At 33.1% G+C, this 24503-nt stretch overlaps 2 protein-coding genes across 13 annotated transcripts in view; one reads left to right on the plus strand and one right to left on the minus strand.

Moving 5' to 3' along the window:
• LOC146997883 (uncharacterized) overlaps positions 1-24503 on the minus strand; it is a 144324-nt gene that overhangs the window by 86279 nt on the left and 33542 nt on the right. The window lies entirely within an intron of this gene.
• The window catches only part of LOC146997884 (uncharacterized), a 135301-nt gene that overhangs the window by 48753 nt on the left and 62045 nt on the right, over positions 1-24503 (plus strand). Inside the window, exon 1 of one of the 8 annotated variants that reach the window (XR_015040091.1) lies at positions 20978-22075. The exons of the other annotated variants lie outside the window; for them this stretch is intronic. The gene's annotated coding sequence lies outside the window, so the exon portion shown is untranslated. Of the gene's footprint in view, positions 1-20977; positions 22076-24503 lie in introns of those variants that run through there. 8 annotated transcript variants of the gene reach the window in all.

A 24503-nucleotide genomic window follows, 5' to 3' on the forward strand; every position in this document is an offset into this window, starting at 1 on the left:
GACAGGAGGCTGATCGGTCTGTAATTTTGAGGGACTTTGGGTCCATACCAGGTTTTAGAATAGGAATGACTAAAGCATTCTTCCAGCTATTAGGATAATATTTTAACCTTAGCATTGAGTTAATCAAAACTGCTAGGTAAAATATGAATTTAATAGGCAAATTTTTAATCATGCGATTAGAAATCCTATCAAGGCCAGGTGCTTTTGCAGGGGTGAGATTTTTGACAATTGCAGAAATCTCAGTCATGGTTGTGGTAATGGGTTCCTCAGAATGTGTATCTGAGGAGAGAAATTCTTCAACTTGGTGTTGGACTTCATGCGTGTGCGTTGCACAGGTATCGAACATGAGTCCAGTGTTTAATGAGAATTGTGTTTGAAGACTGTCCGCTATGCGTTCAGCCTTCTCAGTATCTGTTAATGCCATCCGGTCATTGACCGTGCTCATTAGGGGGGGAATGTCATGTTTAGGTTTGCGAAGCCGTGCGCTAGCAACCCAAAGGCTATTGTCAGAAGTCTTTAAGGACTTAAGATAATTTGAGTATTTATCATCTGAGTACTTTTTAATGTCAGACTTGATCTCATTCTGGATTCTTCGCAGTTGTAGTCGAAAGGATTCTAAAAGTGTGTTTTGCCAATCTCTGCGAAGACGGTTTTTAATTTTGATTTTATCCTTAATGAAGTCAGGTAATTTATAGTGATTAGGCCTGAATTTGGGTTTGGAAGCAGCCGTGAACGCACTTCCCAGGGTTTGGTTGAGCCTGTCAATGGCTAAGTCAACCTCCTGATTATCGTTAATTTTGATAGGGGGGAGAATACTATTTTCCAAAACATACCGAAAGTTGTCCCAGTTAGTCGAGACTTGCGCCGGTAAATTTTGATTGATTTTGGTAGTTTTAAGGGTGAGGTGAACCGGATAATGGTCAGAGGACAATTCCGGAATCACTTTGATCGAATAATCTAATGGAATATTTTTAAATAAAGCCAAATCAATAATGGAAGGAGCACCTAACCCCCCAGGAAACTGGTAATGGGTAGGTGAGTTCGGCGCTATAATTTGGGTACGGGCGTCCTGAGCCCAAATTTTGAGTTTATCGCCATAGTTGTTGGCATTGACACAATCCCAACTTCTATGACGGGCATTTAAGTCTCCTGCGATAATCAGGTTATTTGCTACACCACTTAATTTTCTGAGATCAGAGAGAAAGGCAGGTCCCTGTCTCGGAGGCATATAGCAGGACGCTACTGCTATTGGGGGGGGGAATTTTGAATATGAATTTGAATAATTGTCGCTTCTAGGGCCTCCAGTGGTGGCGTGGGTATTCTAGAATGCTTTAATGAGCGTTTTACATATATGCTAGTACCGCCACTAGCACGAACAGTGTCACTGATGCATACCTCTCTATTATTTCGGTAGCATAACATAATTCGCGATGTTCGCGCTAAGTCCCTCAACCAGATGTACAATCCTGTACGAGGAAGAGGTCCATGTGGTGCTCATTAATAAAATCCCGGACTTCGTGGATCTTGTTCTTTATTCCGTTGGCATTCCAGAACGAAATCAGTAGCTCTTCATCTCTGTTTGGATCGTTGAACGTGCTGGTTTAGTTGAGGAGTCCAACGTAGGCCTCGTAGATAAAAAATGCTCGCTCAGGTCCGGTGGAGACTGTCCGTAGCTGAGGCAGGGCATTTCTGAAGGCTTGTAGTAAGGTTTTGTGGTCGATTCCGAACTCAGATGAGATCTGGAATACTCAACGGAGAGTGTCGGTACAGCTGCAGTCCTCAGGAGTTGGGGCTAGAGCCTGGGCCGGTGGTGCTGGCTGTGATGCAGGTCGCAGTGCCGGGGCTTGCTATGTCATACGGTGATCCTCCAAAAAGCGAGTTTTGCGCCAATGTTGGAAACGATCACTTTGTTGGCGACTTATGTATCGGATGAGTGTCATTCGGCCAGCTGGCGTAGAGCCAATTTTCGCATTGTCTTTTAGAAAGGCAAAGCAAGTTTTCGAACCGCGAGAATCCTAAAGACTCGCTTGTGCAGATTATGTTGAACTGAAGAAAATACTTTTCCATTCTCGTATGCAACAAAATCGGTTTAATCCTAATATACGGTACCATGGACTCTGATCTAATGTAAGAATGTCTATGTAAAGAAAGAAATGTTCCATAGACGTAATGTAAATCAGTTTGCTAGAGTGTCGGTAGAAAGCGGAGGGAAAAACTCGCCAAGGGAAAAGAATGCCAAGGGGATTTGGCGACGGAACCTGACGGCCAGAATTTCCCTTTCCGCGATGTTCTTAGACTTTCGTGATAATTTATACTCGGATTTTCGTACTTTTTTTTGCTCAAAATAGCTAATCAATTAATTAATTTACTCGCACAAAAATTATTTTCTTTTCCTTTAAAGGAAATTTAAAACGATATTCGTTTTATGTACTCTTGATAAACTTGACCTTTGAATTTCGCGAGCTCCGGCGACAGATATTTCGCGCATACGGAGCTGTTTCCCTCAACGTTGAGACGGAGCCATTTCTGTTGCAGAGAAGTTTTTTTTATCTTAACAATACATATTTAGTTTATTCTAACCTCCATGTACGGTACACACAGGATTTGGTGATATTATGATGAGCAGTAACAACAGTTACCTTTTTCTGTCTCTTAGTCTCTGTTTAAGAAGATGTTGGGCAGTAAACCGGTCATTTTGGTGTTGGCGGCAGTTTTCAAAATTCTACCAAGGCCGTAGCAAAGACTAGGATTTTATCGCAAAATCTTTTAAACTTTTTTTTTTTTTTTCATTTTAATAAATGCCTTATTTTTCATTTTGCAGTAAAATAAAAAATCGTAATCAGTCAGTAAAAATAGTAATCGTTTAATCTGACTATATTCGCCAAAATATCATTGATTATGGTAATTCAATTTTTAAGTAATTAACTTCATTTTAATGTTATTTATAGCATTTAATGTTTAAATCCTCTAAATTTATTTATTATTAGTTAACAATACTTTCAAATTTAGGCAAATTTCTCTGGCATAATTCTGAAACTAAATCTAGCAGTATGATGACATACTATCACGAAATTTAATGCACATATTTTTGTTTATGTATGCTGCTAAATAAATATAAAATACCTGAATTTATTTTAAAATATCATTAAATAGATTTATTTATTTCGTTTAGCTGCAAAATGTCTGCAAAAAAACTCGTTTTTTAATCCAGATCGGGCAGATTCTAATCTCAATCTTCAGTGGAGAAAACAGCTCCTATTATAGCTATAATAGTAATTCTTTCAGGATTTTATTATATAATGCCTCTGATGCAATTGACAAACTTTTGTGTTTACAAATGGTACTATAATTAATTTACTTCTCAGCGCAGCCAACACGCACTATGCGAATAGACTGGAGTTTTCTCAAAACACACCTGGAAAATCTGGAAAAGTCGGAATTTCATTCTCCTCTTTAAGAGGCATACATACTATGTATGTGCTTATATGTGTATATGTATGTGCGGACTTACAGTTAGTCAATAAAGTCTGCGTACATCAAGAAAAGTAATATCAAATCCAAATTTTAAGGTGCGAAAAGGGTAGTTTCTTAAAGTTTTATTTTTTAAATATTTAGTTTCAATAAGGGACTTTGAAATTATTTAACTGTAATATTTTCATATCTAATAATTTATGCACACTAATTTTTAAAAGATAAGTGGCCAGAAATTAAAGCCTATAAAGTTTGCGTACAACGCGAAGGAGGCAGGGGATTTCTTATCTAACTTTTAAACTTCAAACTTGAGAATGCAAAGAAGGTTACACTTTGAAGGTCATTGACTTCCGAAGCAAATTTCACGTTGATTGGAAGTTGCTATTTCTATTTTCTTTGACGAAAATGACAACCAATAAAGAAATTCCTTTAGTTACGAGACAACTAATTATCAAATTGAGAGATGAAGGTAAAACTCTTCGTTATATTGGTAAAACCATTAGAAAACCATTTTCTAGTGTGCAAAGAGTTATTCAAAACTATCTTGACACTGGTAGTCTTGCTGTAAAACCAAGATGTGGGAGACCGAAGAAGCTAACGCAGAGAGAAGAAAGAAAAATTCTTTTACGAATTAAACAAAATCCTAAACTTTCTTCTGCAAGCATTGCAAAAGACATTTTTTTAACTAGCAACAAGGAAATTTCTACTGAAACTGTACGAAAAGTGCTGCGAAAGTCCAAATATCATAGACGCAAACCTAGGTCTAAGCCATACATTTCCGAGACAAATAGAAAGAAAAGAATTGCTTTTGCCAAAACATATTTAAACTCTTCGCAGGACTTCTGGAACAATGTAATTTGGTCAGATGAAAGTAAATTTACAATATTTAAAGTTAATGACCACCCTATTGTATGGAGAAAACCAGGAACAGAACTGAATCTGAGAAATTTAAATCCAACTGTCAAACATGGAGTTGGCGGTGTGGTAGTATGGTGGTGTATGTCGTCGAAAGGAGTAGGAAATTTTCACATTATTGATGAAGTCATGGATAAGTATGTTTATCTGGATATTCTGAAGAAAAATCTACGAGACAGTGCCCGAAATTTAAACCTTTCTAATACCTTTATTTTCCAACAAGACAACGACCCGAAACATACAGCTAAAATTGTGAAGGAATATCTCCTCTATCACACTCCAAAACAGTTGCGTACTCCACCACAGTCACCAGACCTCAATCCAATCGAATATTTGTGGGCAAAATTGGAGAAATGAATTCGAAAACACAATATTACGTCGCGAAATAAGCTAATTAGTAAATTGCAGGAAGAATGGGCGAAATTTACGTCGGATGACACTGAAAAACTAGTTCAGTCAATGCCCAGACGTCTGCAAGCTGTTTTGAAGAATAAAGGATATCCTACAAAGTATTGAAGTAATGTAAAAAACTTATATTTTGCTTTTTTTTTAAAGTGTACGCAGACTTAACTGGAGGGAATTTCTGAGTTTTTTTGACAAAATATATTTTTGAAAAAATGTAAAAAGTATTACACTGATATTATTTACTTTTTATTTAAGCTTACAATTTTAGATAATAGAAGAAAAAAAATGCAATGATTAAAATACATTTTTCTATGCTTTAAGTGTTTTTTTAATTTAAAATTTAGTCTGTATGCAGACTTTCGTGACTAACTGTATGTAGGTGCCTGTATGTGTGCGTGTATACACAGACATGCATACGTTTTTACACTGCGCGAAAAGCGGGGGGGGGGAGTTCTTTATACCTTGTTCTACTGGGCCGATTGACAAAATTCAACTTGCGTTTTTCATGTCTCGAAAGCGCGACTTAGGATATGTATTAGAGTTATATATAGCATTGCTCTAACATAGGCATTTTGACACAAAATCGGACTTTTTCTGAAATAACGTACCAATTTTTTTCCCCTCTATATTTCGATTCTACGAGTTAATATTAAATTTTCTAATTTATTCTACGAGTTAATATTAAATTTTCTAATTTTTGGTGAAAAATTTATGGAGAAATTTCAAAAATCCACCTTAGAGCATTTTTTTTTTTTTTTTTTTTTTCCCAGTTTGAGCCAAGATTAATTCACTCAGCGAACTTCTTAATTGGTACTTACGTATTATCGCAACCAGGTTGGCGCTATTTGTAAGTTTGAGTAAAAAAGTATGAATAGAAAGAAAATGTACATTTATTAATTACAGATAATTTTTAATACAGTTTTTTATATTATTTTGTTTTAAAATATAAAATAGCAATTAAACCCTTCCGGTTTCGAATTTGAATAAGTTGCAGAATTATTTTTTCGGCGGAAATCTTTTGGCTATTGCTTTTAGCACTGATTGAAAACCGTATTCGCCATAACCATGTACACGTCGACTTATTTTTACTTAAAAAAACATCCCAGAATTGCACAAAAATGGCACTGCGCACACTGTTGACTTTATCCATGTACACTGCTATTTTCTCATAAATTACAAAAATTTGCACGAAAATGCAGGAAAATTTTGTGAATTTCCACATGCTCTTTTTACAAAACTACGTATAACACGTAGGGGTGCCGTAAGTAGGGTAGCCAAATTTGGCAATTTATGCGAATTTTGGCCTGGTTGCGATAATACGTAAGTACTTCTTAATTTATTGCAATCTATTTTCCGTTCCTTTTTTTTAATTATACAGGAGCGGGAAAACGTCATCGTTCTTACTTTCAACTAATTTTAACAAAGTGCGTAAATGAGATTTGGCGTTATTATCCCTTATAGCAAATATGCCAAATTTCAAAACGCCCCAATGTGTAAATTCACGTATATCTTAGGAAATTCTGGATAAAAAAAACTCGAATTTTCGTAGATATGCTTAGAAATACAACTACTTTAAGATGATGGTAAAAATTTTATAGGTCAGAATTCAAAATTTGTTTCGAAAAATTGATAAAATTTGTTTAAAAATACAAATTAACAAATAAATCATAAAAAATGGGTGAATTTGATTTGGAATGAACTTAAATTTCGAAATGTGGAAGGAAAAATACAAAAAGTTTAATAAAAAAGAGATATTAATAAATATATATATTAAATTCAATTAACATGGAGGAGCTAAAATTTTGAGAGCGAATTTTTTAAAAATTCCCGTGCGAGTTTTTACAAAACTTGGCAATCTGGCATCATTTGAGTCGTAGAATCGAAATATGGAAAGAAGTAACATACTGTGGGTAAAAAAAAGTATTTGCACACCTACATTTTTGTTTGCAATTCATAAAAAGAAGCATTAAGAAATAAAAAAATTGGTATTTCCAAATCAGAATAAGTTTAATCATCCGAAACAAACAGAAAAATTACAATAATATAAATAACAATGCTTTTTTGTAACAAAATTAAAATATCTCATATCAAAAAATATTTGCACACCTGCATGAATACAAAAGAAATAAAATATATAAGCAAATTTCAAATAACTAATATTTAGTATGCATTCCTTTAGCATCTATTACTGCTTGTAATCTTGCTGGCATTGATTTAATTAAATTTTCTGTAACAGTAGGGTCAGTATTCGACCACTCTTCAATAAGGGCTTAAGAGCAGATTTGCTTGAAATCTTCCTTTTTCTTATTTTTAAATCCAAAGAATTCCACAAATTTTCCAAAGGATTTAAGTCTGGTGATTGTGGTGAAGTGGCAAGTTTTCTGGGTACATTATAAAGCAACCACATACGTGTTATACCGGCAGTGTTCTTGGGATCATTGTCTTGCTGAAAATAGTACGAATTACTGATACCAATTTTATTGCACTTTGTGGCAAATTATCTCGCAACACATCAATATAGGTTCGAGCTATCATATTCCCATCAATAAAACACAAATTACCAACTCCTTTGCTAGCCATGCACCCCCAAATCATAACATAACCTCCTCCATGTTTAACTGTAGGTAACACATTTTGGGTATGAAAAGCAGTACAAGGTTTTCTCCAAATTATTTTCCTGCCATCTGATTTAAAGATATTGAACTTACTCTCGTCGGAGAATATGACATTTTTCCAGAAATGAATTGGCTTATTGTTATATTCCTTAGCGAATTCAAGTCTCTTCAGACTATTTCGTTCAGTTATGAGAGGTTTTTTTTTCCTTGGTGATCTCCCATAAATGTGTGCTTCATGCAGGACATTTCGAACACTTTGGGCACAGGTTTGAACTCCAGATGTTGAAGCGACATCATTGGCTAAAGTAATTGCACTAACAAATGGACTTTTTGATGCTTCTCTTATGAATTTTCGCTTCATTCGCAGTGAAAGTTTCTTTGGGCGTCCAGAGCGCAAGTTATTTGATGTAGATCCTCTTTCTTTATAACGTTTTATAATATACCGAACAGTAGAGAAGCAAACATTTACTTTTTTACCTATTTCTCGATAACTTAGGCCATTTTCACGTAGAGACACAATTTTTTCTCGCAACGAAATCGGCAGTTCAGATTTCTTAGGTGCCATTACAATTTGAATCGACAATCAACTGATAACGTTTCGACAACACCTAGTCGTCTTACGTACGTTATTTACTGCGGGATGACTGTCAAATAATAGCATAAAAATGCAAATTTGCTAAAGTTGAGTTGAGTGTGCAAATACTTTTTTGACATAAGCTATTTTAATATTGTTGCAAAAAATGTTTTTTTTATTAATATTATTGTATTTTTTAATTAATTTATATAAATAAGCTTATTCTATTTTTAAATGCCAATTTTTGTATTTCTTAATGCATTTTCTTATAAATTGTGAACAAAAATGTATGTGTGCAAATACTTTTTGTACCCACTGTACGTATCCTAAGTCGCGCTTTCGAGACATGAAAAACGCAATTTGAATTTTGTTAATCGGCTCAGTAGAACGGCAGATACGGGAAGTGTCCCATTTTGTGTTTTTGCGCAGTGTACTTCGCCAACATCACGCCAAAGTCGCCTAATCTGTACTTTTACTATTTTCACTTAAACGCATTTCTTGTATTATTTTCAATGCTTCGCATTGTATCAGAAGGGAACACGCATATTTTGTGATAGTATTAGAAGAGATATTTTTTCTAGGAACGATAACTTGTTCGGTTTTCAGTCTCTTGAAGCAAACATTTTTAAATATTCTTGATTTTTGGTACGATGTCGACGACACATAAATCCACATGGCTCAATTTCTCTTCCTTGTTCTAAATCATGGGTATCTAAACTAGGACCGTTTGAGGGCCACTTTGTAAAGGATAAAAATTTGCGAGGCCGCATTGCAAAGAAAGAAAAATTTGCTGGCCACACGTACAATATTTTTAACAAATTGAAATAAAAATTAGCTCTATGTTGTTTTATTAAAATAAATTAATTTCTTTTTATTATTAATTTATTAATATTTGAATTAGATATTTATGTTATTATTAATTAGTAAAAGTTTCATTTCATTTAGTTCGGATTTCATACAAATGGAAAAAGTTCGAATTAATGAAGATGGTTGAATTTGCTTTTGTTGAACAAGCAAATCGATATCGGGTTCAATAGACGAGATAGCAATTCTTAATGCATTTTCAGGATGTTTGTCAGTGATCTTTGTTCTATATTTGTATACTTCATTCTTGAAAATAATTGTTCACGAATATAAGTGAAGACATTAATAAAGCATGATTGTTAAAATTAGGATATTTATCGCGGGGTAGGTAATCTTTATAAAACTCCAGTAAAAAAAAAATTTCAAATTTTTCTTTCAGTTGAATGTCACTTTGCATATCAACATGACATACTAAGATGTTTTTATTTAAATTTTTATTTTAAAATAAATGCCAACGAATCGAGTTCAAACATTTATTTTTTAATAAAAAAGTATAAATTTAAATACTTTCACAATTTGCGTTTGGGCCGCACTTTAGACACCCATGTTCTAAATGTGTGATAACAAAATGGATTGCGAAAATGCGTATAAATCTAATTAAAATTAAATACAGTAGAATCCCGCAAACATGACTCCCCATATCCAGACATTCCGTATAACTCGACAACCTTTTTAAGATATTTCTAGGCCAAACAGAGCAAATATTACGTACAGTACATATAATTATTGTTTATCTCTTCAAGGATTTGAGTGTTCTTTTTCCGTAATTTTTGCCGTTTTTGCATTTTGCCATTAATTCTTGGAACTGTCTAACAAATTTCAAGGTATGTTGTAATACATGGCAACGCTGTTTGCTTCTTTAGAGGTGGTGGTGGTGTAATTAATTATGGCAAAGCACACTAGGGCTATCTGCCTAAGGGCAGGGATACCTTCGTGGAGGACGTTCTAAGGAAAACTGGCTCGTATACACGTTACACATGGGTAAAAACCACGAAAACACCCATGCAGCCAGCCCGTTCGCGGGATTCGAACCTCGGACCGAACTACCAGTGTCAGCGACTTTACCGCTCGGCCGCTGGTAGGCCGCTTCTTTAGAGGATACGAAAAAAGTCGGGTAGCGGCTGGCCGCTGTCTCACATACCTTTATATTGTTGCGAAATCAGAGCTTAAATTGCACGGGTTCTGGTACTTAATTACCGGAACTCGGCTATTAAGTACCGGGTTCCGGTACTTCTTAGTTTTTAGGATAAATAATAATGCTAGCCGGAGCCCTAAAAAAGAAGGCTTCGGTACTTCTTCTATGGAACTGAACAACAATTTCAGTGGAAATTTGATATCGAAAATTTTGATCTGATTATATTAAAAATTACTTATTAGATTTATTAAAATTAGAGATAAATTTAAAAAAAAAGACAAAAAAGAAAATCTGAAAGGTTTCAGATTCTAAAGTACGTCCAAAGAGGCGTTTTTTAAACATTTTGTGTGTTACCTTTATTTATTTAATATCCTGTTCTTTGCACTTAAACCATAAAATTCAGTTCAAGATAAATATCGCAAAATAATTTTAAATTGAACATATCTTTGTTTCCGAGACACAGTCTCACGCGCTGGAGATAAAAATGTTTTTTCTGTACAACGTTGCCATAGCTCGCTTTGAAATCGTAGAGTTTGTAAATCAAAAATTCGTTAAAGTTTTACAAAATATGAAATCGATAATGAAACAAATTTCAAATCTGTGCTTTCAGATGCCCATATTCGCAGTAGGATTACGTCATTCAAAATTGGATGGCTCTAGGTATCGTTCTTTTATCACAATGCGAAACACATACTTACATTTATGCAGATTCTTCATTATTTAATTTCTTCAAATATAATACAGGGCGATAATATTAGGTGACTACAGTTTGAAAAGTGAAGCGGGCATTCAGAGTGATTCGACACAAAAGCGCAAACGAAAACAATAGTCTTTCAGAGACAAAGCCCCTTTGGACTAATAATCTAATATATAGTACTCGTATATTTAATCGAATAATAAATTATTAGATTAAATTATTATCTAATAATAAAGTTATTAGATTAAGTTATATTTAAAATCACCAAAGAAATAAATTTTAATATATTTCTTTTATTATTTATCACTTTGATCATTAATTATTTTAATGATTAACAATTTTATTAATTATTTTATTTATTTATTTCTTCTTGTTCCTCTTTCCTGAGGGTCTACGGTAGGGCTTCGGCTCTCCTAATCTTAGAAATTAAGCCCTGTGTGAAACGTTAGAACAGCAGTTTTCAACCTTTTGTCTAACGCGTACCATCTAAACAAAAATTGATTGGATTGGATTATTTAATTATGACAAAGCACACGAGGGCTATCTGCCTAAAGGTAGGGATGCCTTTGTGGAGGACTTAAGGGAAACTGGCTCGTATACACGTTACACATGGGGAAAACCACGAAAACGCCTATGCAGCCAGCCCGTTCGTGGGATTCGAATCTCGGACCGAACTACCAGTGTTCAGCGTCTTTACCGCTCGGCCGCTGGTAGGCCCTAAACAAAAATTGAAAAACTTTAGTTCCACCACTACATTTTACATTGATTATTTTTCAATTTCTCAAATGGAGGAAAAAAAAGTTTGCCATTTGCACAACCTGTTGGCTATTTGCATTAAATATGCACGCATAAAAAATATTCGATTAAAAATGGGTTTCCATTTTAATTATCAAAATTTAAGTTATAATAATTAAATTCTAAAATTGAGTGCGAAATTGGGGCCCATTTAAGAGAGATAATTTTCATTATTTCTGGTTTTATTTCACTTAGTTTTAACCGTAAATTAGGATCCACTTTTAATTTAGTTCTGTATTTATTTTTAAAATACAGCATGGAAGAAAATCCTTATTCACACAAATAGGTTTTGCAAAAAGGCAATAAAATTTTAATAACTTTATTTGAAATGCCTTTAATTTTTTTCCACGGTTGAGCCGCTAGTTAGCCAGTTTTCTTCACGAGATTTGTGTGTGTGTGTGTGTGATTATGGCAAAGCCTCGAGGGCTATCACAACGAGATTTTTGAATTTAATATTTAAAAATACTTTGTTTCTCTTGATCCCAAAAGTGGCTCCCAAAAGTGTTCTTACACTTATGATTTTCATTGAAATAGGGCTCTATCCATTAATTAAAAGTAAACTTTCTGAATCAGATTTTAATAAAAAGAAACTATAATCTATTCGTAACAAAATGACATGTAATATATTTAAAATAAGCGAAACTTTATTTTTAAGGAAATAATAATCAAAAAATGACAAACATTTTATCTCACAAAAGTCTTCGTACACTTCAAAAAAATCTTGACATATTATTAAATATTTTCATTTTTCGTTCAATTAATATTAGTAGGATATCCTTTAGCATCCACAACAGCTTTTAAATGTCTGGGAATAGATTTTAATTTTTTTTGTAATTTCTGTGTCAATGTTCATCCATTCTTCCATCATGGCTGTTTTGAGTTCGCTTTTCGTTTTGATGTCGTGTTTTTGTACTTTAACCTCTAGCTCTTTCCAAATGTGTTCTATGAGGTTTAAATCTGGCGACTGAGTTGGTGTTTTCAAAACCTGTGGACAATTGTAGAGACACTACAGGCGAACGTTGAGAGAACTTAGAATCGTTATCATGAATAAAAATAAAGTTGTTTCAAATACCCAAATTTTGGGCTGATAATTTTAAATTGTCTCTTAAAATATTTAAATAAAGAGAATGATTCATTATGCATCAATTAATACCAAATTACCTAGTCCTGATGCTGTTATGCCCTCCCCCCACACAAGTACACCTCCACCGCTTTGCTTAACTGTTCCAACTAAGTTCTTAGAATAAAGTTCCTCATTTTTTCTTCTCCATACAGTTATTCGACCATCGGAACCAAAAATGTTAAATTTGCTTTCCTCAGCGAATAGGACATTATTCCAGTACGTTTCGGGTGTATTTATCTCTGATTTTGCGAATGAATGCCTAAGCTTTCTGTTTTTCTCACTAACAAAATTTTTTTACGGGGTGAACGCCCATGTAATCCAGCTTCTCTGAGAACTTGTCGAACAGTTTAAGGTGAAATTGAAGTAGAAAATTTTGCATTAATTTCTGCAGAAACTTTTACAGCACTCAAATGTGGGTTTTTCACAAATTTTCTAATAATAAATCTCTCATCACGTTTAAATAGTTCGTATATCACGTTTAAATAGTCTCATCACGTTTAGTTAACTTTCTCGGTCGACCTTTTTTTACCTTGTTTTCAATCCGATTTTCTTCTTTAAAGCGTTTTATCACATACTGCACTGTAGAATGTGATACGTTAACTAATTTAGCGATATTTCGAATTGATTTAACTCTACTGTGGTGACAAATTATCAATATTCGAATGCTGTTTGTAATTTCTTTACGACTGCAACCCATTTTTCAATAATAAATAGAATATTATGAAGTAAACAATAAAAAATTAAAGCAAGCGATTTTTTAAATGTCACCACATTGCAAAAGTTAAAAAAAGCGGCGAACTGTAATTCTAATTTTGATTTTATCTAAAGATATTTCAGTGTACAAAGACTTTTGTGAGATAAAATGTTTGTCATTTTTTTATTATTAATTTCTTAAAAATAAAGTTTCGCTATATTTTAAAAATCATGTAATTTTGTTATGAATATGTTATAGATCTTATTATTAAAATCTCATTGAAAAAGTTTACTTTTGATTAATGGATAGAGCCCTATTTCAATGAAAATCATAAGTGTTCGAACACTTTTGGGAGCCACTGTACCTAGCCAACCGGAAAAAAGAAGAAAGAAACAAAGTTCTTTCATTTCGTTAGAGATATATCCGAGTTCTTTAGGGTGAAAGGCAACAGCAAGAGCAAAGTTAAATTCCCAGCGAGTAACTAAAGGACATGTCTGAATATAATAACAGAAAATACGAATAAAATTCTGTTGACTTTGTATCTTTCGATACGCGCCAAAGCGGAAAAATAGATACTGTTTATGAGCTTTGCATCTGCCTTTTAAAACACTGCAGTTGAAGTGAACTAACTTCGTGATTCATGAATTTCCTTACATCTACCTTTTCGTTTCCAACGTTTTCGTATAGTAGCTAGGGTTGCCATAAGGTAACTAAGATTAATTAGGAAAAAAAAAAAAAAAAAAGAATACTATTTAAAACTGTGTGATTACTTTGAAAATGGCTAAATTTCTTACAGATACAAAGCATACTGATCGGAAATCATATCCAAGAAAGCTAAGCTAATTGTCATTCTAGCCCACGATGCAAATTTCCAGAGAATATTTTCATTAATGGTCCTCAGGAATCGGATAAAAGTAACAAGTTTGCAGTGGAGGCAGTTGAAGCAATTCTGATTTGTCATTACAATGACTCACGCTCAATTTTGAAATTATGTGAAAGAAGAAAATGATATAAGTAAGAAAGTAAAATCAACATAAAATATGACTGGCATAAAAAGGATTGGTTTTACATCTTTTTTATTACTCATTGTTTAGGTTCCAAAACTTTATTCATTTTTTGTCAGAGTAAAATAAACCATTTTAAATGTAGCCTGTAAACATCCCCTATCAATGCTTAACAGTTATGCCATTCCTATTCATAGCAGTTAAATTTTAACGTAGGAGGTCCACCAGCTGCCGAGCGCTAAAGTCGCTGAACACTGGTAGTTCGAGTCCTGGCTAACGGGCTGGCATGGGTGTTTTCTTAGTTTTCCCCAGTTTGAGCCAATTTCACTTAGGAACTCCTCCACGAAGGCATCCCTTCTCTCAGGCAGATAGTCCTCGTGTACTTTGCAGTAATTTAACAAAACATTAATTTAGGAAACCTGCCGTCCAGACGGGAACGTAACCGTAACCGAAGAGCCTGATTTCGAATCCCGGAGAAGGCATGTATGTAAATTGTCTGTGCCTTCATAGGACGTAACGGTGGCCGCCGGCCCCATAATAAAACGACCTCCTTTTCTGACCTTAGTAGGGGGCAACGCCTATAATCGGTTAGTGCCCGCCATAATTTAAAAAATAAATAAATAAATAAAATAAAATAGAAAGGCTTTCACGTGTTATATTACTCTCAAAGGGGCTTTTTTTTTTTTTTTTTTTTTTTTTTTTTTTTTTTAAATTACGTACATATACACGTTTGTGTTGGTTGTGCTGCGTTAACCATGAGGCCTATTATTATCGGCCAGGAGGGTTGCAGTACACTCGTATATATTACATTACGTTACACATACACATTTCGAGAGCATTTGGGCTAAAAATATTTAGAAACAGCATATCTTTAGAATTTCCGACAGATAGTCTTGCGCGCTGGAGATAAAAGTGTTTTTTCAATACAATGTTACCGTTACTTGATTTGAAATCGTTGAGTTTGCTAATCAAAAATTCGTTTTGACAAGTTTTACAAAATATGAAATAGACAATAAAAGAAATTCTAAATTCGGGTTTCCGGGTATCCATATTCGGGTAGAGAACTACGATATTCAGAGTTTAACGTCTCTAAGTAACCCCCCCTTTTTTTTTCCCGCACGATGCGAGAACCATACATGCATTCATGCAGATTCTGCATTATTTAATTTCTTTAAATATAATACAGGCTCTAATATTTGGGGGCAACAATTTAAAAAGTGATTCGCTGTTTATAGTGAATCCACGCAAAATGCCAAAACGAAATTAATAGCCCTGCTGAGCCAACGCCCTTTGGGCTAAAAAAAATAGGAAAGCTAAACTTCAGTCCACTTCAGGTAGTTTTTATTAGAATTTACGACTACCTGGATTTAGTGTCAAAATGGTCTTCAGTTTTTAATTTTTTTCGAAATTGTTTATGTCGCCAATATCGCCAATTTAAAAAATAATAATGAAAAATCTGAAAGGGTTGATTTTACCGATCGTCCAGAAGGGCCTTTTTTTCCCTTTGAAAGTGGAGATTATGGGCAGAGACGTCCCAGGTGGAATAACGGAATATTTTAAAGGATAATACAGGTACATAATACATTTAGGGTAACACAGGAATGTTCTGTATCTCTTGTGTACTTAAAAACTGAAGGAAATATAAAATGCAATTCTATATAATTAGATGTATCATGAATTAAGTGCATTTTTACTTAAACATATTAAAATGTAAATAGATAATATTCTTTAGAATTGCATCTATTTCTTTTAAATAGCTTAGTTGTTAATACTGGACAAACGAAAGAATTATATCTTCCGTTTTTCCGATAGGCAACCGACTCGCATGAAAAGTGAAACAACGAAAAATCTTGTTTCAAGCGGGGGGGGGGCGACAGAGGCAAGACAACACGCGCCAAACAATTTTCTCTAGACTAAGTTTCGATCAAGGTTAATTTTTCTAAACTAAAGTTTAGTTTAGAAATCTCTATTTTAATTAGTTACTGAAGTTATCTTTAGTTTCTAAACTAAAGCTGTCTTTAGTTATCTTTAGTTTTTATCCCTGTCTTGAGCTAGCTGTAACGATCTGTAAACAAGTAACGAAGTAAGAATCATATTCAGTTGCTTTGAAAATGTGGAACACATTTAGTTTAATCTTGGTTAAATAAATAAATAAAAATATTTTTTTTTTAAAAAATCAATCTTAGCTTTTCCAAAACCCCACGAGTGACCACTCAATACCGGTAGTTCGACTAAAATTGCAAACCTCTTCGAACTAGTGGGCTACATGAGTACTTCTCTTGGTTTTTCACTTGTCTGTAACATGAGTATAATCTAGTTTCCTGAGAAAGACCTCCACAAAGGCGTCCCATCCCTGAAGGTGATACCCCTACAGTACTGTGTGTATTCAGTTAACATAACCTAATTTTTTAACCCGAGCGGGCGGTGAGCCAGAAGGGCTATTAGTTTCAAAACGGCATTTTATGGCGTTTCACTATAAACGGCGAATCACTCTTTAAATTGTTGCCACCAAATATTACCGACCTGTATTATATTTAAAGAAATTAAATAATGAAGAAGCTGCATGAATGTATGCATGTTTCTAGCACTGTGAAGAAAGTACGGTACCTACAGTCATCCAATTTTTAATAACGTAATCCTCCACCCGAACATGAGCACCTGGACCCCCGAATTTTGAATTTCGAATTTTTTCCATATTTTGGAAAATTTTAAGGAATTTTTGATTAACAAACTCAACGATTTTAAAGCCAGTAGTGGCAACACCGTACAGAAGAAAAGTGTTTTTATCTCCTGCGCGCGACACTGTCTACAGATGTTCTGTTTTTAAACATTTTGCGATATTGCTGTTGAATTGAATATTATGTGGCCTGAGTGTGAACACACAAAACGTTAAAAGACGCAGTTTTGAATGTCATATAAAATCTGAAAACTTTCAGAATTTTTTTAAAATTTTACTTACTTATTTGTTTATGTATTTTTCAAAATTGGTTTCACGCTGATTTCCTTCAAATGTTAGGTTAGGTTATTTGGCCAAGCACATTGGCCAAATAACGTAGGTTTGATTTCGTGGAGTAATTTCTAAGGAAAACTGATTGCATAGTAAAAATCACAAAAGCCAACGCAGTAGTCAACAGTTTTAACTACTCGGGTACAGTGGAGCCAGATTTGCTTCTAAAGAATTTGGAATTTAGTGACAGAATATTACAGCCATGCGCCAAAAAAAATGGATAATGATCCAATTCCAGATGAAAAAAAAAATCATATTTTCTTGAAAGGAAAATCATGCAAACTGTCATTCTGTCAACCAAGAGTTTGAATCCCCCCCCCCTGTTAATCAGAAATTGTAAAATACAGTAAATGCCCCTTAATGTTATCATTTGGATATTGTTATCGAACTGCAGAAATTCCTCTAATTTGTGTATGAAAACATGAAAAATACATCACTCATTGCGATTAACAGTTCGGTTAATACGATCCAAATATTACAAATACATTTTTTAAACAAAGGTTTCTTTTAAAGTTTAATATGGTTTATCAGTTTGAGTTTATGTATAAACATGGCTCAAGTGGAATAGCGACACATTTTACAGGATATTAGATGAATTATGCGTTTAGACTAACGTATTTCGTCCATTTTACGCCTATTTATTTCGTTTTTTCATAGTTGCCGGTTTTTCCCGGTTGCATATTTCCGAATTCTATCCCACCCCCTTTTCGAATTCAAATAAAATCGTGACTGTTTCGTATCATTTAAGTCGTTATTGTATTTTTCTCCATGGATAATTGATGTCATTTTTATTGCCGAAAAGGAAGATTGAGCGATTCTCCAATTGTATGAGGTTTTAGATTTTTCGTAATTAAATATGAAATTTGTAAGGATGCCGATGAAACCTCAGGAACTGTTGTATATTTTCTCAAAAATACATTTTGATATTTCACGCTGTTAGTTAATTTCTTAAAAATTAATCAGATTTATTTACTAAATCGTTATGTTTAGTTTCCAAATATAGTTTTAATTTAACAGGTTTCATGCATTGATTTTTCATTGCATTTAACACACAACGGATATTCATTTTCCACTGATAATGCAACATGTAAAACAGTATCTAATAAACTCTTCTTGATATTTACTTGATTTTTTATTAGAAGTAGAAAGAAAAATGTTTATTAGATGTCTGGCCATCATTCCCATTTTCACTCTTGCCGATTTAATCCCAGTATACGTTACACACGGGATTGGGTGAATTTTGCGACATTATTATAAGCAGTAAACGGGTCATTTTGGGGTTGGCGAAAATTTTCAAACTCGCGCCAAGACCATACCGCGTTCTAGGATTGTACCCTCTTGTGTAGCCATTTATCCATCAAACAAAACTGATTTTTTTTTTTTTTTTTTTTTTTTTTTTTTTTTATCATCCTTCAAGCACGCAATCGAATTTTCCAATACTTCGAAAATGTTATATGCTTGCTTGACAACAAATTTGGTTAGAAATAGGGAACACAAGTGTGTAAACTATGCATATTACAATTATCGCTGCGCGCTTTGAAATTCGATTCTCGAATTGTTCAAGCATAACGCCTGAATCAAGGGGAAAACAATACAATCAAAATTAATTTATGGAAATGATTAATTTAAAATTCCTAGTAAATGTTAAACATCCAAAATTCTTTTCAAATGCCGTTATATTTTTTGTTGTCAAATAAATTTTTTTTGAATTTAGCGACCCCCCAAAATTTCTTCGCGACTTGCGTACCATTGCCATAATAACGCTTTGTATTCATGTAAACCTGATTAATTCTGAAGTGGTTTAAATTCTGTCAGAAACAGTACAAGTGATCTATTTTTCAATTGCATTTGGAAAAAATGATTTCAGACTTGTTTTCAACTGCATGTAACAGAGTATTATCAGAATTACGGGAAAGTGCGACTGTGAAAATGGATAAACATCAGCTGTCCAATGTGAAAAATAATGTTATCATTTGGATATTGTTATCGAATTGCAGAACGCCCTTCAGTTTGTATACGAAAACATGGAAAATACATCGCTTATTGTGATCAACAGTTCGGTTAATACGATCCAAATATTACAAATACATTTTTTTAAACAAGGTTTCTTTTAAATTTTAATATGGTATATCAATAGAGTTTATGGATGGACATGGGTCAAGTGGAATAGCGACACATTCTACAGGATATTAGATGAATATGCGTTTAGACTAACATATAATATAACATCTTTCATATATTCCAAAACGAAAAAAGACTTTCGGCCCGCCGCGTATTTAGAGTGCCCCCCATGCCGCACAGACACTATACATTTACAAACATCCATGCAGTCTCCGGGATTCGAGCGCGAGTCTTTCGGTACGGTACTCAGAGTCACTAATCACTATCCCGGTTGGAAAAATGTGATCACATTTAATGGAGTCTTGGTGTATCACGATGGAACGGTGTTTGGACACAACAAGGTGCCCAGGCACAGTCGCCTTAACCCTTCTACAACAAGTAAAAAATTCCTAAATAGTGCACGAAATAACTAGAGCAACGCATATAATTTATATGTATATTTGTATCTAATTTAATTCTTGCTTTTAATTTATTCCTTTTACAATTGAAATTTTGTTATTCATGATTTAATTCCAGTCCCCGTTAAACATTTTTAACAATTTTCATTCAAGTTGCTTAAAAACATCTTTCGAAATAGAACTTACTAAGTATGGATTCACTCTTTTCAGATAAATCTACTATAATTAATCTTAGAAGATAAATATAATCAATATTATTTAGTAAATAAATTATATATATATATATATATATATATATATATATATATATATATATATATATATGGATATGGTATGTGTGTGTGTGAGAGAGAGAACACGTTTTAATTCTAGTTTGCAGTACATACGGGATTCGGCGGCATTATGTGTCATTTTGGTGTTGGCGACGATTTTTAAAGTCGCGTCAAATGCTGTTCCGTATACTAGGATTTTACCTAGAACAGGGTTTCTTAAACTGTAGGTCACGACTCCCGTGTTGGTCGCGGGACCTGCAGTAGGATGTTGCCAAAATTTTAGCAGTTTTGATATTTCTTTAACTTAATATAATAATTTTACAGTTATCAAATATTTTTACACAATGTATCTGAAAATAAAAAAAGCTAGACAATACAGACAAAGGGAAAAACGAAAACGTTTCGACGCATTCTTTTTATAATATAAACGTTCATTTTCCTTGCTTTGCACGTGAAGCTGTCATTTCGTTTGTTACATATTTAAAAATTTCACATCGTTCTATGTCTTAAAATTAGAAATTAAAGGGAATGACCTGAAACTGCAATAGTATATTACAGTACAAGTGAAAAAAATTGAGAGTTTCACTCACGCGTGTGTCTTATTTGCGCAATACTTATGGAGTCCCACAAAATTTGTGTAAATATTACGGGGTCCTGAGGTTTAAATGAAAGTTTATTGCAAGGTGGTAGTAGAAAGTTTTCCCTGCCATTTATATAACCGTACTTGCTACAATAAGATATTCCGCCTCTCCCGAGTAGCTAGTCAAATTATTTCGTTTGTCTAAAACTGAAGTGAAACTCATTTCAATTTAAATCTGACAGTTTTCGGAAGCGAAGTGTTTGTTTTAGACTAAAAAAATCACCAGCATTAATTGAAATGGTAACAAAGGATTCGAATTTGCAATGACCAATGCCTTTATCCCCACATCATCAAAGAATTATTTTTATCGCCAAAAAGAGGGTTCCGCAAAGAGGTAAAATTTAGTGCCAAATGTTAAATTTAACAAGAGTAACTGCCTTCTACAGTGAAAAAAAGGTAAAAACACTGAAGGACTTAATTTAGTAAATTTTTTTGTGTCAAAAAAGGGCCAGAATCAATTTTGTGAGGGGTTACATCATGAATTTTGACAAGCATCGACGTTTCCTTGATCAGTGGTTGTTAACAAGAGCAGAGTGAAAACGCTCGAACTTTATGTCGCCAAGTGCTTCGGGTCTGGGAGGGGGCCGAAATTTACTATTAGCAAACGGTGCAAATCCATCCAATGAAATTTTAGTGTAATTTTTAACTGATTTTTCTGATTGGCTAGAAAGGGCACATGACCGTTCGCCACTGACTTCGCGACGAAGTGCAAAAGCTTTACGGCTCATACTAAGGCTATACTAAGGTTTAGAGGAGCCTTAGCTCATACTAGACTTTAACTTTGTTGGATCTAGGTGCTATTCTTGCGATTATAAATTCTCTATATATTTTTCATTGTCTAATTTGATCTAATTTTCTAATTCTTTTTAAGATCTTTAATAGCTTTCTGTTTGATATATTTTTTGTATAATTTTCTAATTCTTTTTAAGATATTTAATCTTAAATATCTTTGTATTTTTGATTTTTTTTAATATAATTTTCTAATTCTTTTTAAGAATCTTTACTATTTTTGTATTTGATATATTTTTTATAAATTTTCTAATTCCTTTTTCAGATATTTTATCTTTGTATTTGATATATTTTTTTATATAATTTTCTAATTCTTTTTCAGATATTTAAGCTTTAATATCTTCGTACATAACTAACCTTACTAACATTTGTATATAAATACTAATTTTTCTTACTAACTATTAACATTTGTATATAATATTTTTGTAAATAATCTTTGTAATAAATACTTTTTTTCTTGCCATTAAAATTTTTGTATTGTAGTATATATATTGTAATTTACTTGTGTAATAAAAATAAAAATTTCTGAAATGGAGTCCGAGCCTTTCAGCTCCAGGTAATGTATATTTGCGTATTTATATTGTTTTATTTATTTTTTAGCACTTCACTCGGTTTGTCGGTACTACCAATGTCCCGGTTAAATCTTTGTTGATGAAAATTAAATTATCTGCATTAAGTTTTTCATAATAAACTGTAGTTAAATTCTTTTAATGTATTGCATCAGTCTATTCTATTGGTTATCTATTTAATTAAGTGTTAATATTTGTGTTTAATTTTTTACATCAGTAATTGTTACTTAACGAAAGTTCATCCACTCATTAGTATGTACATGATTATTAATTTTATTTTCATCGTATTTAAAAGTACAGTTGGCGTCGTTTGATTTGCGTAACGTTTGTCTAGAGCTATTTTGTTAACTATATATATCGTTGAGCATAGCAGCAGAATTCAATTAATTTACTATAAATATAACTATAAACGGATAAATCGATGCTTTCACAGTATATTAGGAAAAGGAAACAATTGGTTTAATCCTCTGTTTGAAACAACGCAGCAAATATAAAATTAGGGTGTGAAGTGCAGAATCGCCCACTTATTTGGCGCTTTTTACAAGAGTAAGAAAAACTGGATTTTTGTCAATTTCCTTTGACTTTTTTACATCAATGTGTACTTGAACAAAGGAAGATGCACATTGCCGATATTGTGCAATTCTCTGATGTTTTTTTAAGTGAAAATACGTCGATGTGTTACCGGATAGGGTAAATCATCTTTATATGTCACAAATTTCATTTACATGATCAGCGCAAACTGATGCAAAACGGTGATATACAATCTTTTCTAAATTTGAAAAACTGAGATTTTAGTTGGAAAATGAGCTAGACAAGTTAAGGTACTGCTAAAATGCAGCTTTGTATTAACAAAACACAGAATCACAATGCTTTCGATAGACTTGCTTTCGATCGAATTTCGGATCCTTTAAATTCGGTGATATCGGAAAAGCTGTGATAGAAGTGGCGGTACGCCTCAATGCCGTATAGGCTATCTATCTTGTCCGGAAAAGGTCTAATATTTTTTGCCGATTTGAATATTTTTTTTAAAGTTTGTTCAGCATATTGTGAATTTCAGAAATGTTGCATGAGTATATGAACACAAGATTCATGTAATGAGAAGTGCAGTGCATATGGATTGCTTTTGGAGCAAAAGCTTTAATCTGAGCTCCAATTCCCTTTTTTATCACGTTATCTGCTCCATCATAACTCATAGCTAATGTTGCTACCATCTAACCCGGATTTTGAAATTATTGAGATTATAGAATTATTATTGAGTGGACCTGTAATCTTAGCTAGTCTGAGAAAATGTAGGATGTCTTTCTTATCTAATATTTTTTGACTGTTCACAAATCATCTTGTACACCATCATAAAGTTTCCTTATTATTTGAAGTGACTTCATCAGTTATAATGGAATAAAAGTGAGCAATGGTATTGCTGTATGGGAAAAAAATTTCTTTACCTCTAGCACGCAAGGCTATTGGAAATTTTGAAGATAGGCCTTTTTTAAATATTTTTTTTATATAGCTGTTTACTTGAATTTTATGTGATTTATGTACGAAGAACAGGCTATTTGAGAATTAAAGGTAACACACAAAACATTAAAAGAATTCCCTTTGGGTGTAATATAAAATTTGAAATCTTTCAGCTTTTATTTTAATATTTTTAATTTTATATTTTTTTCTAAAGCACAAATGTGAATTACCCCAGAAGGGCTATTAGTTTCAAAATGGCATTTTGTGTCAAATCACTTTAAATGTTCGAAGCACTTTTCTAATTGTTGTCACCAAATATTATCACCCTGTATCATATTTCATGAAACTAAATAATGATAATTTGCATGAACATATGTATGTTTACGCATTGTTGAAAAACAATGTTGCCTATAGTCATTAAATTTTGGATAACATAGTCCTCCACCCGAACATATAGGCACTTGGAAGCCTGAATTTGGAATTAACATATTTTTATTATCTATTTTATACTTTGTAGAAATTTAACAAATTTTTGATTAAAAATCATAGTTTTAAAGTGAGCAGTGTAATTATTTTACATTTTGTAAAAATTTAACTAATTTTATATTGTAAACTGAATTTAATAAAAGTAGTTAAATAAGAAATTAAAAGATCCAACTCAGTAAGTCAGAGCCGGAACAGCTAATGAAGGTTATGAGACTGTGATATTACTTTTGGTTTTGTGAAACGAAGGATTACTAGGATACTTTCAGATTGAAGTTCTGTAGAAACAAAAGTTTAAGTACCCTCCCCCTTTCTGAAGCTCTTTATTTGTTTATTGACTTTTGCTTATTAAAATGTCACTAAAGGAGATATGAGCAGAAAAACGTACATTCGGAGTTGCGATTCGTATGTTACGCTGTAAGAAAGAAACGTAGTGCCAGAGTGTCACTATGGTAAATAAATGTATTGAAAGTAAAA

The sequence above is a fragment of the Stegodyphus dumicola genome, chromosome 3, assembly GCF_044657685.1.
Source record: "Stegodyphus dumicola isolate Sdum_Otavi_A_Nest chromosome 3, ASM4465768v1".
In the NCBI taxonomy this organism is placed as follows: domain Eukaryota; kingdom Metazoa; phylum Arthropoda; class Arachnida; order Araneae; family Eresidae; genus Stegodyphus; species Stegodyphus dumicola.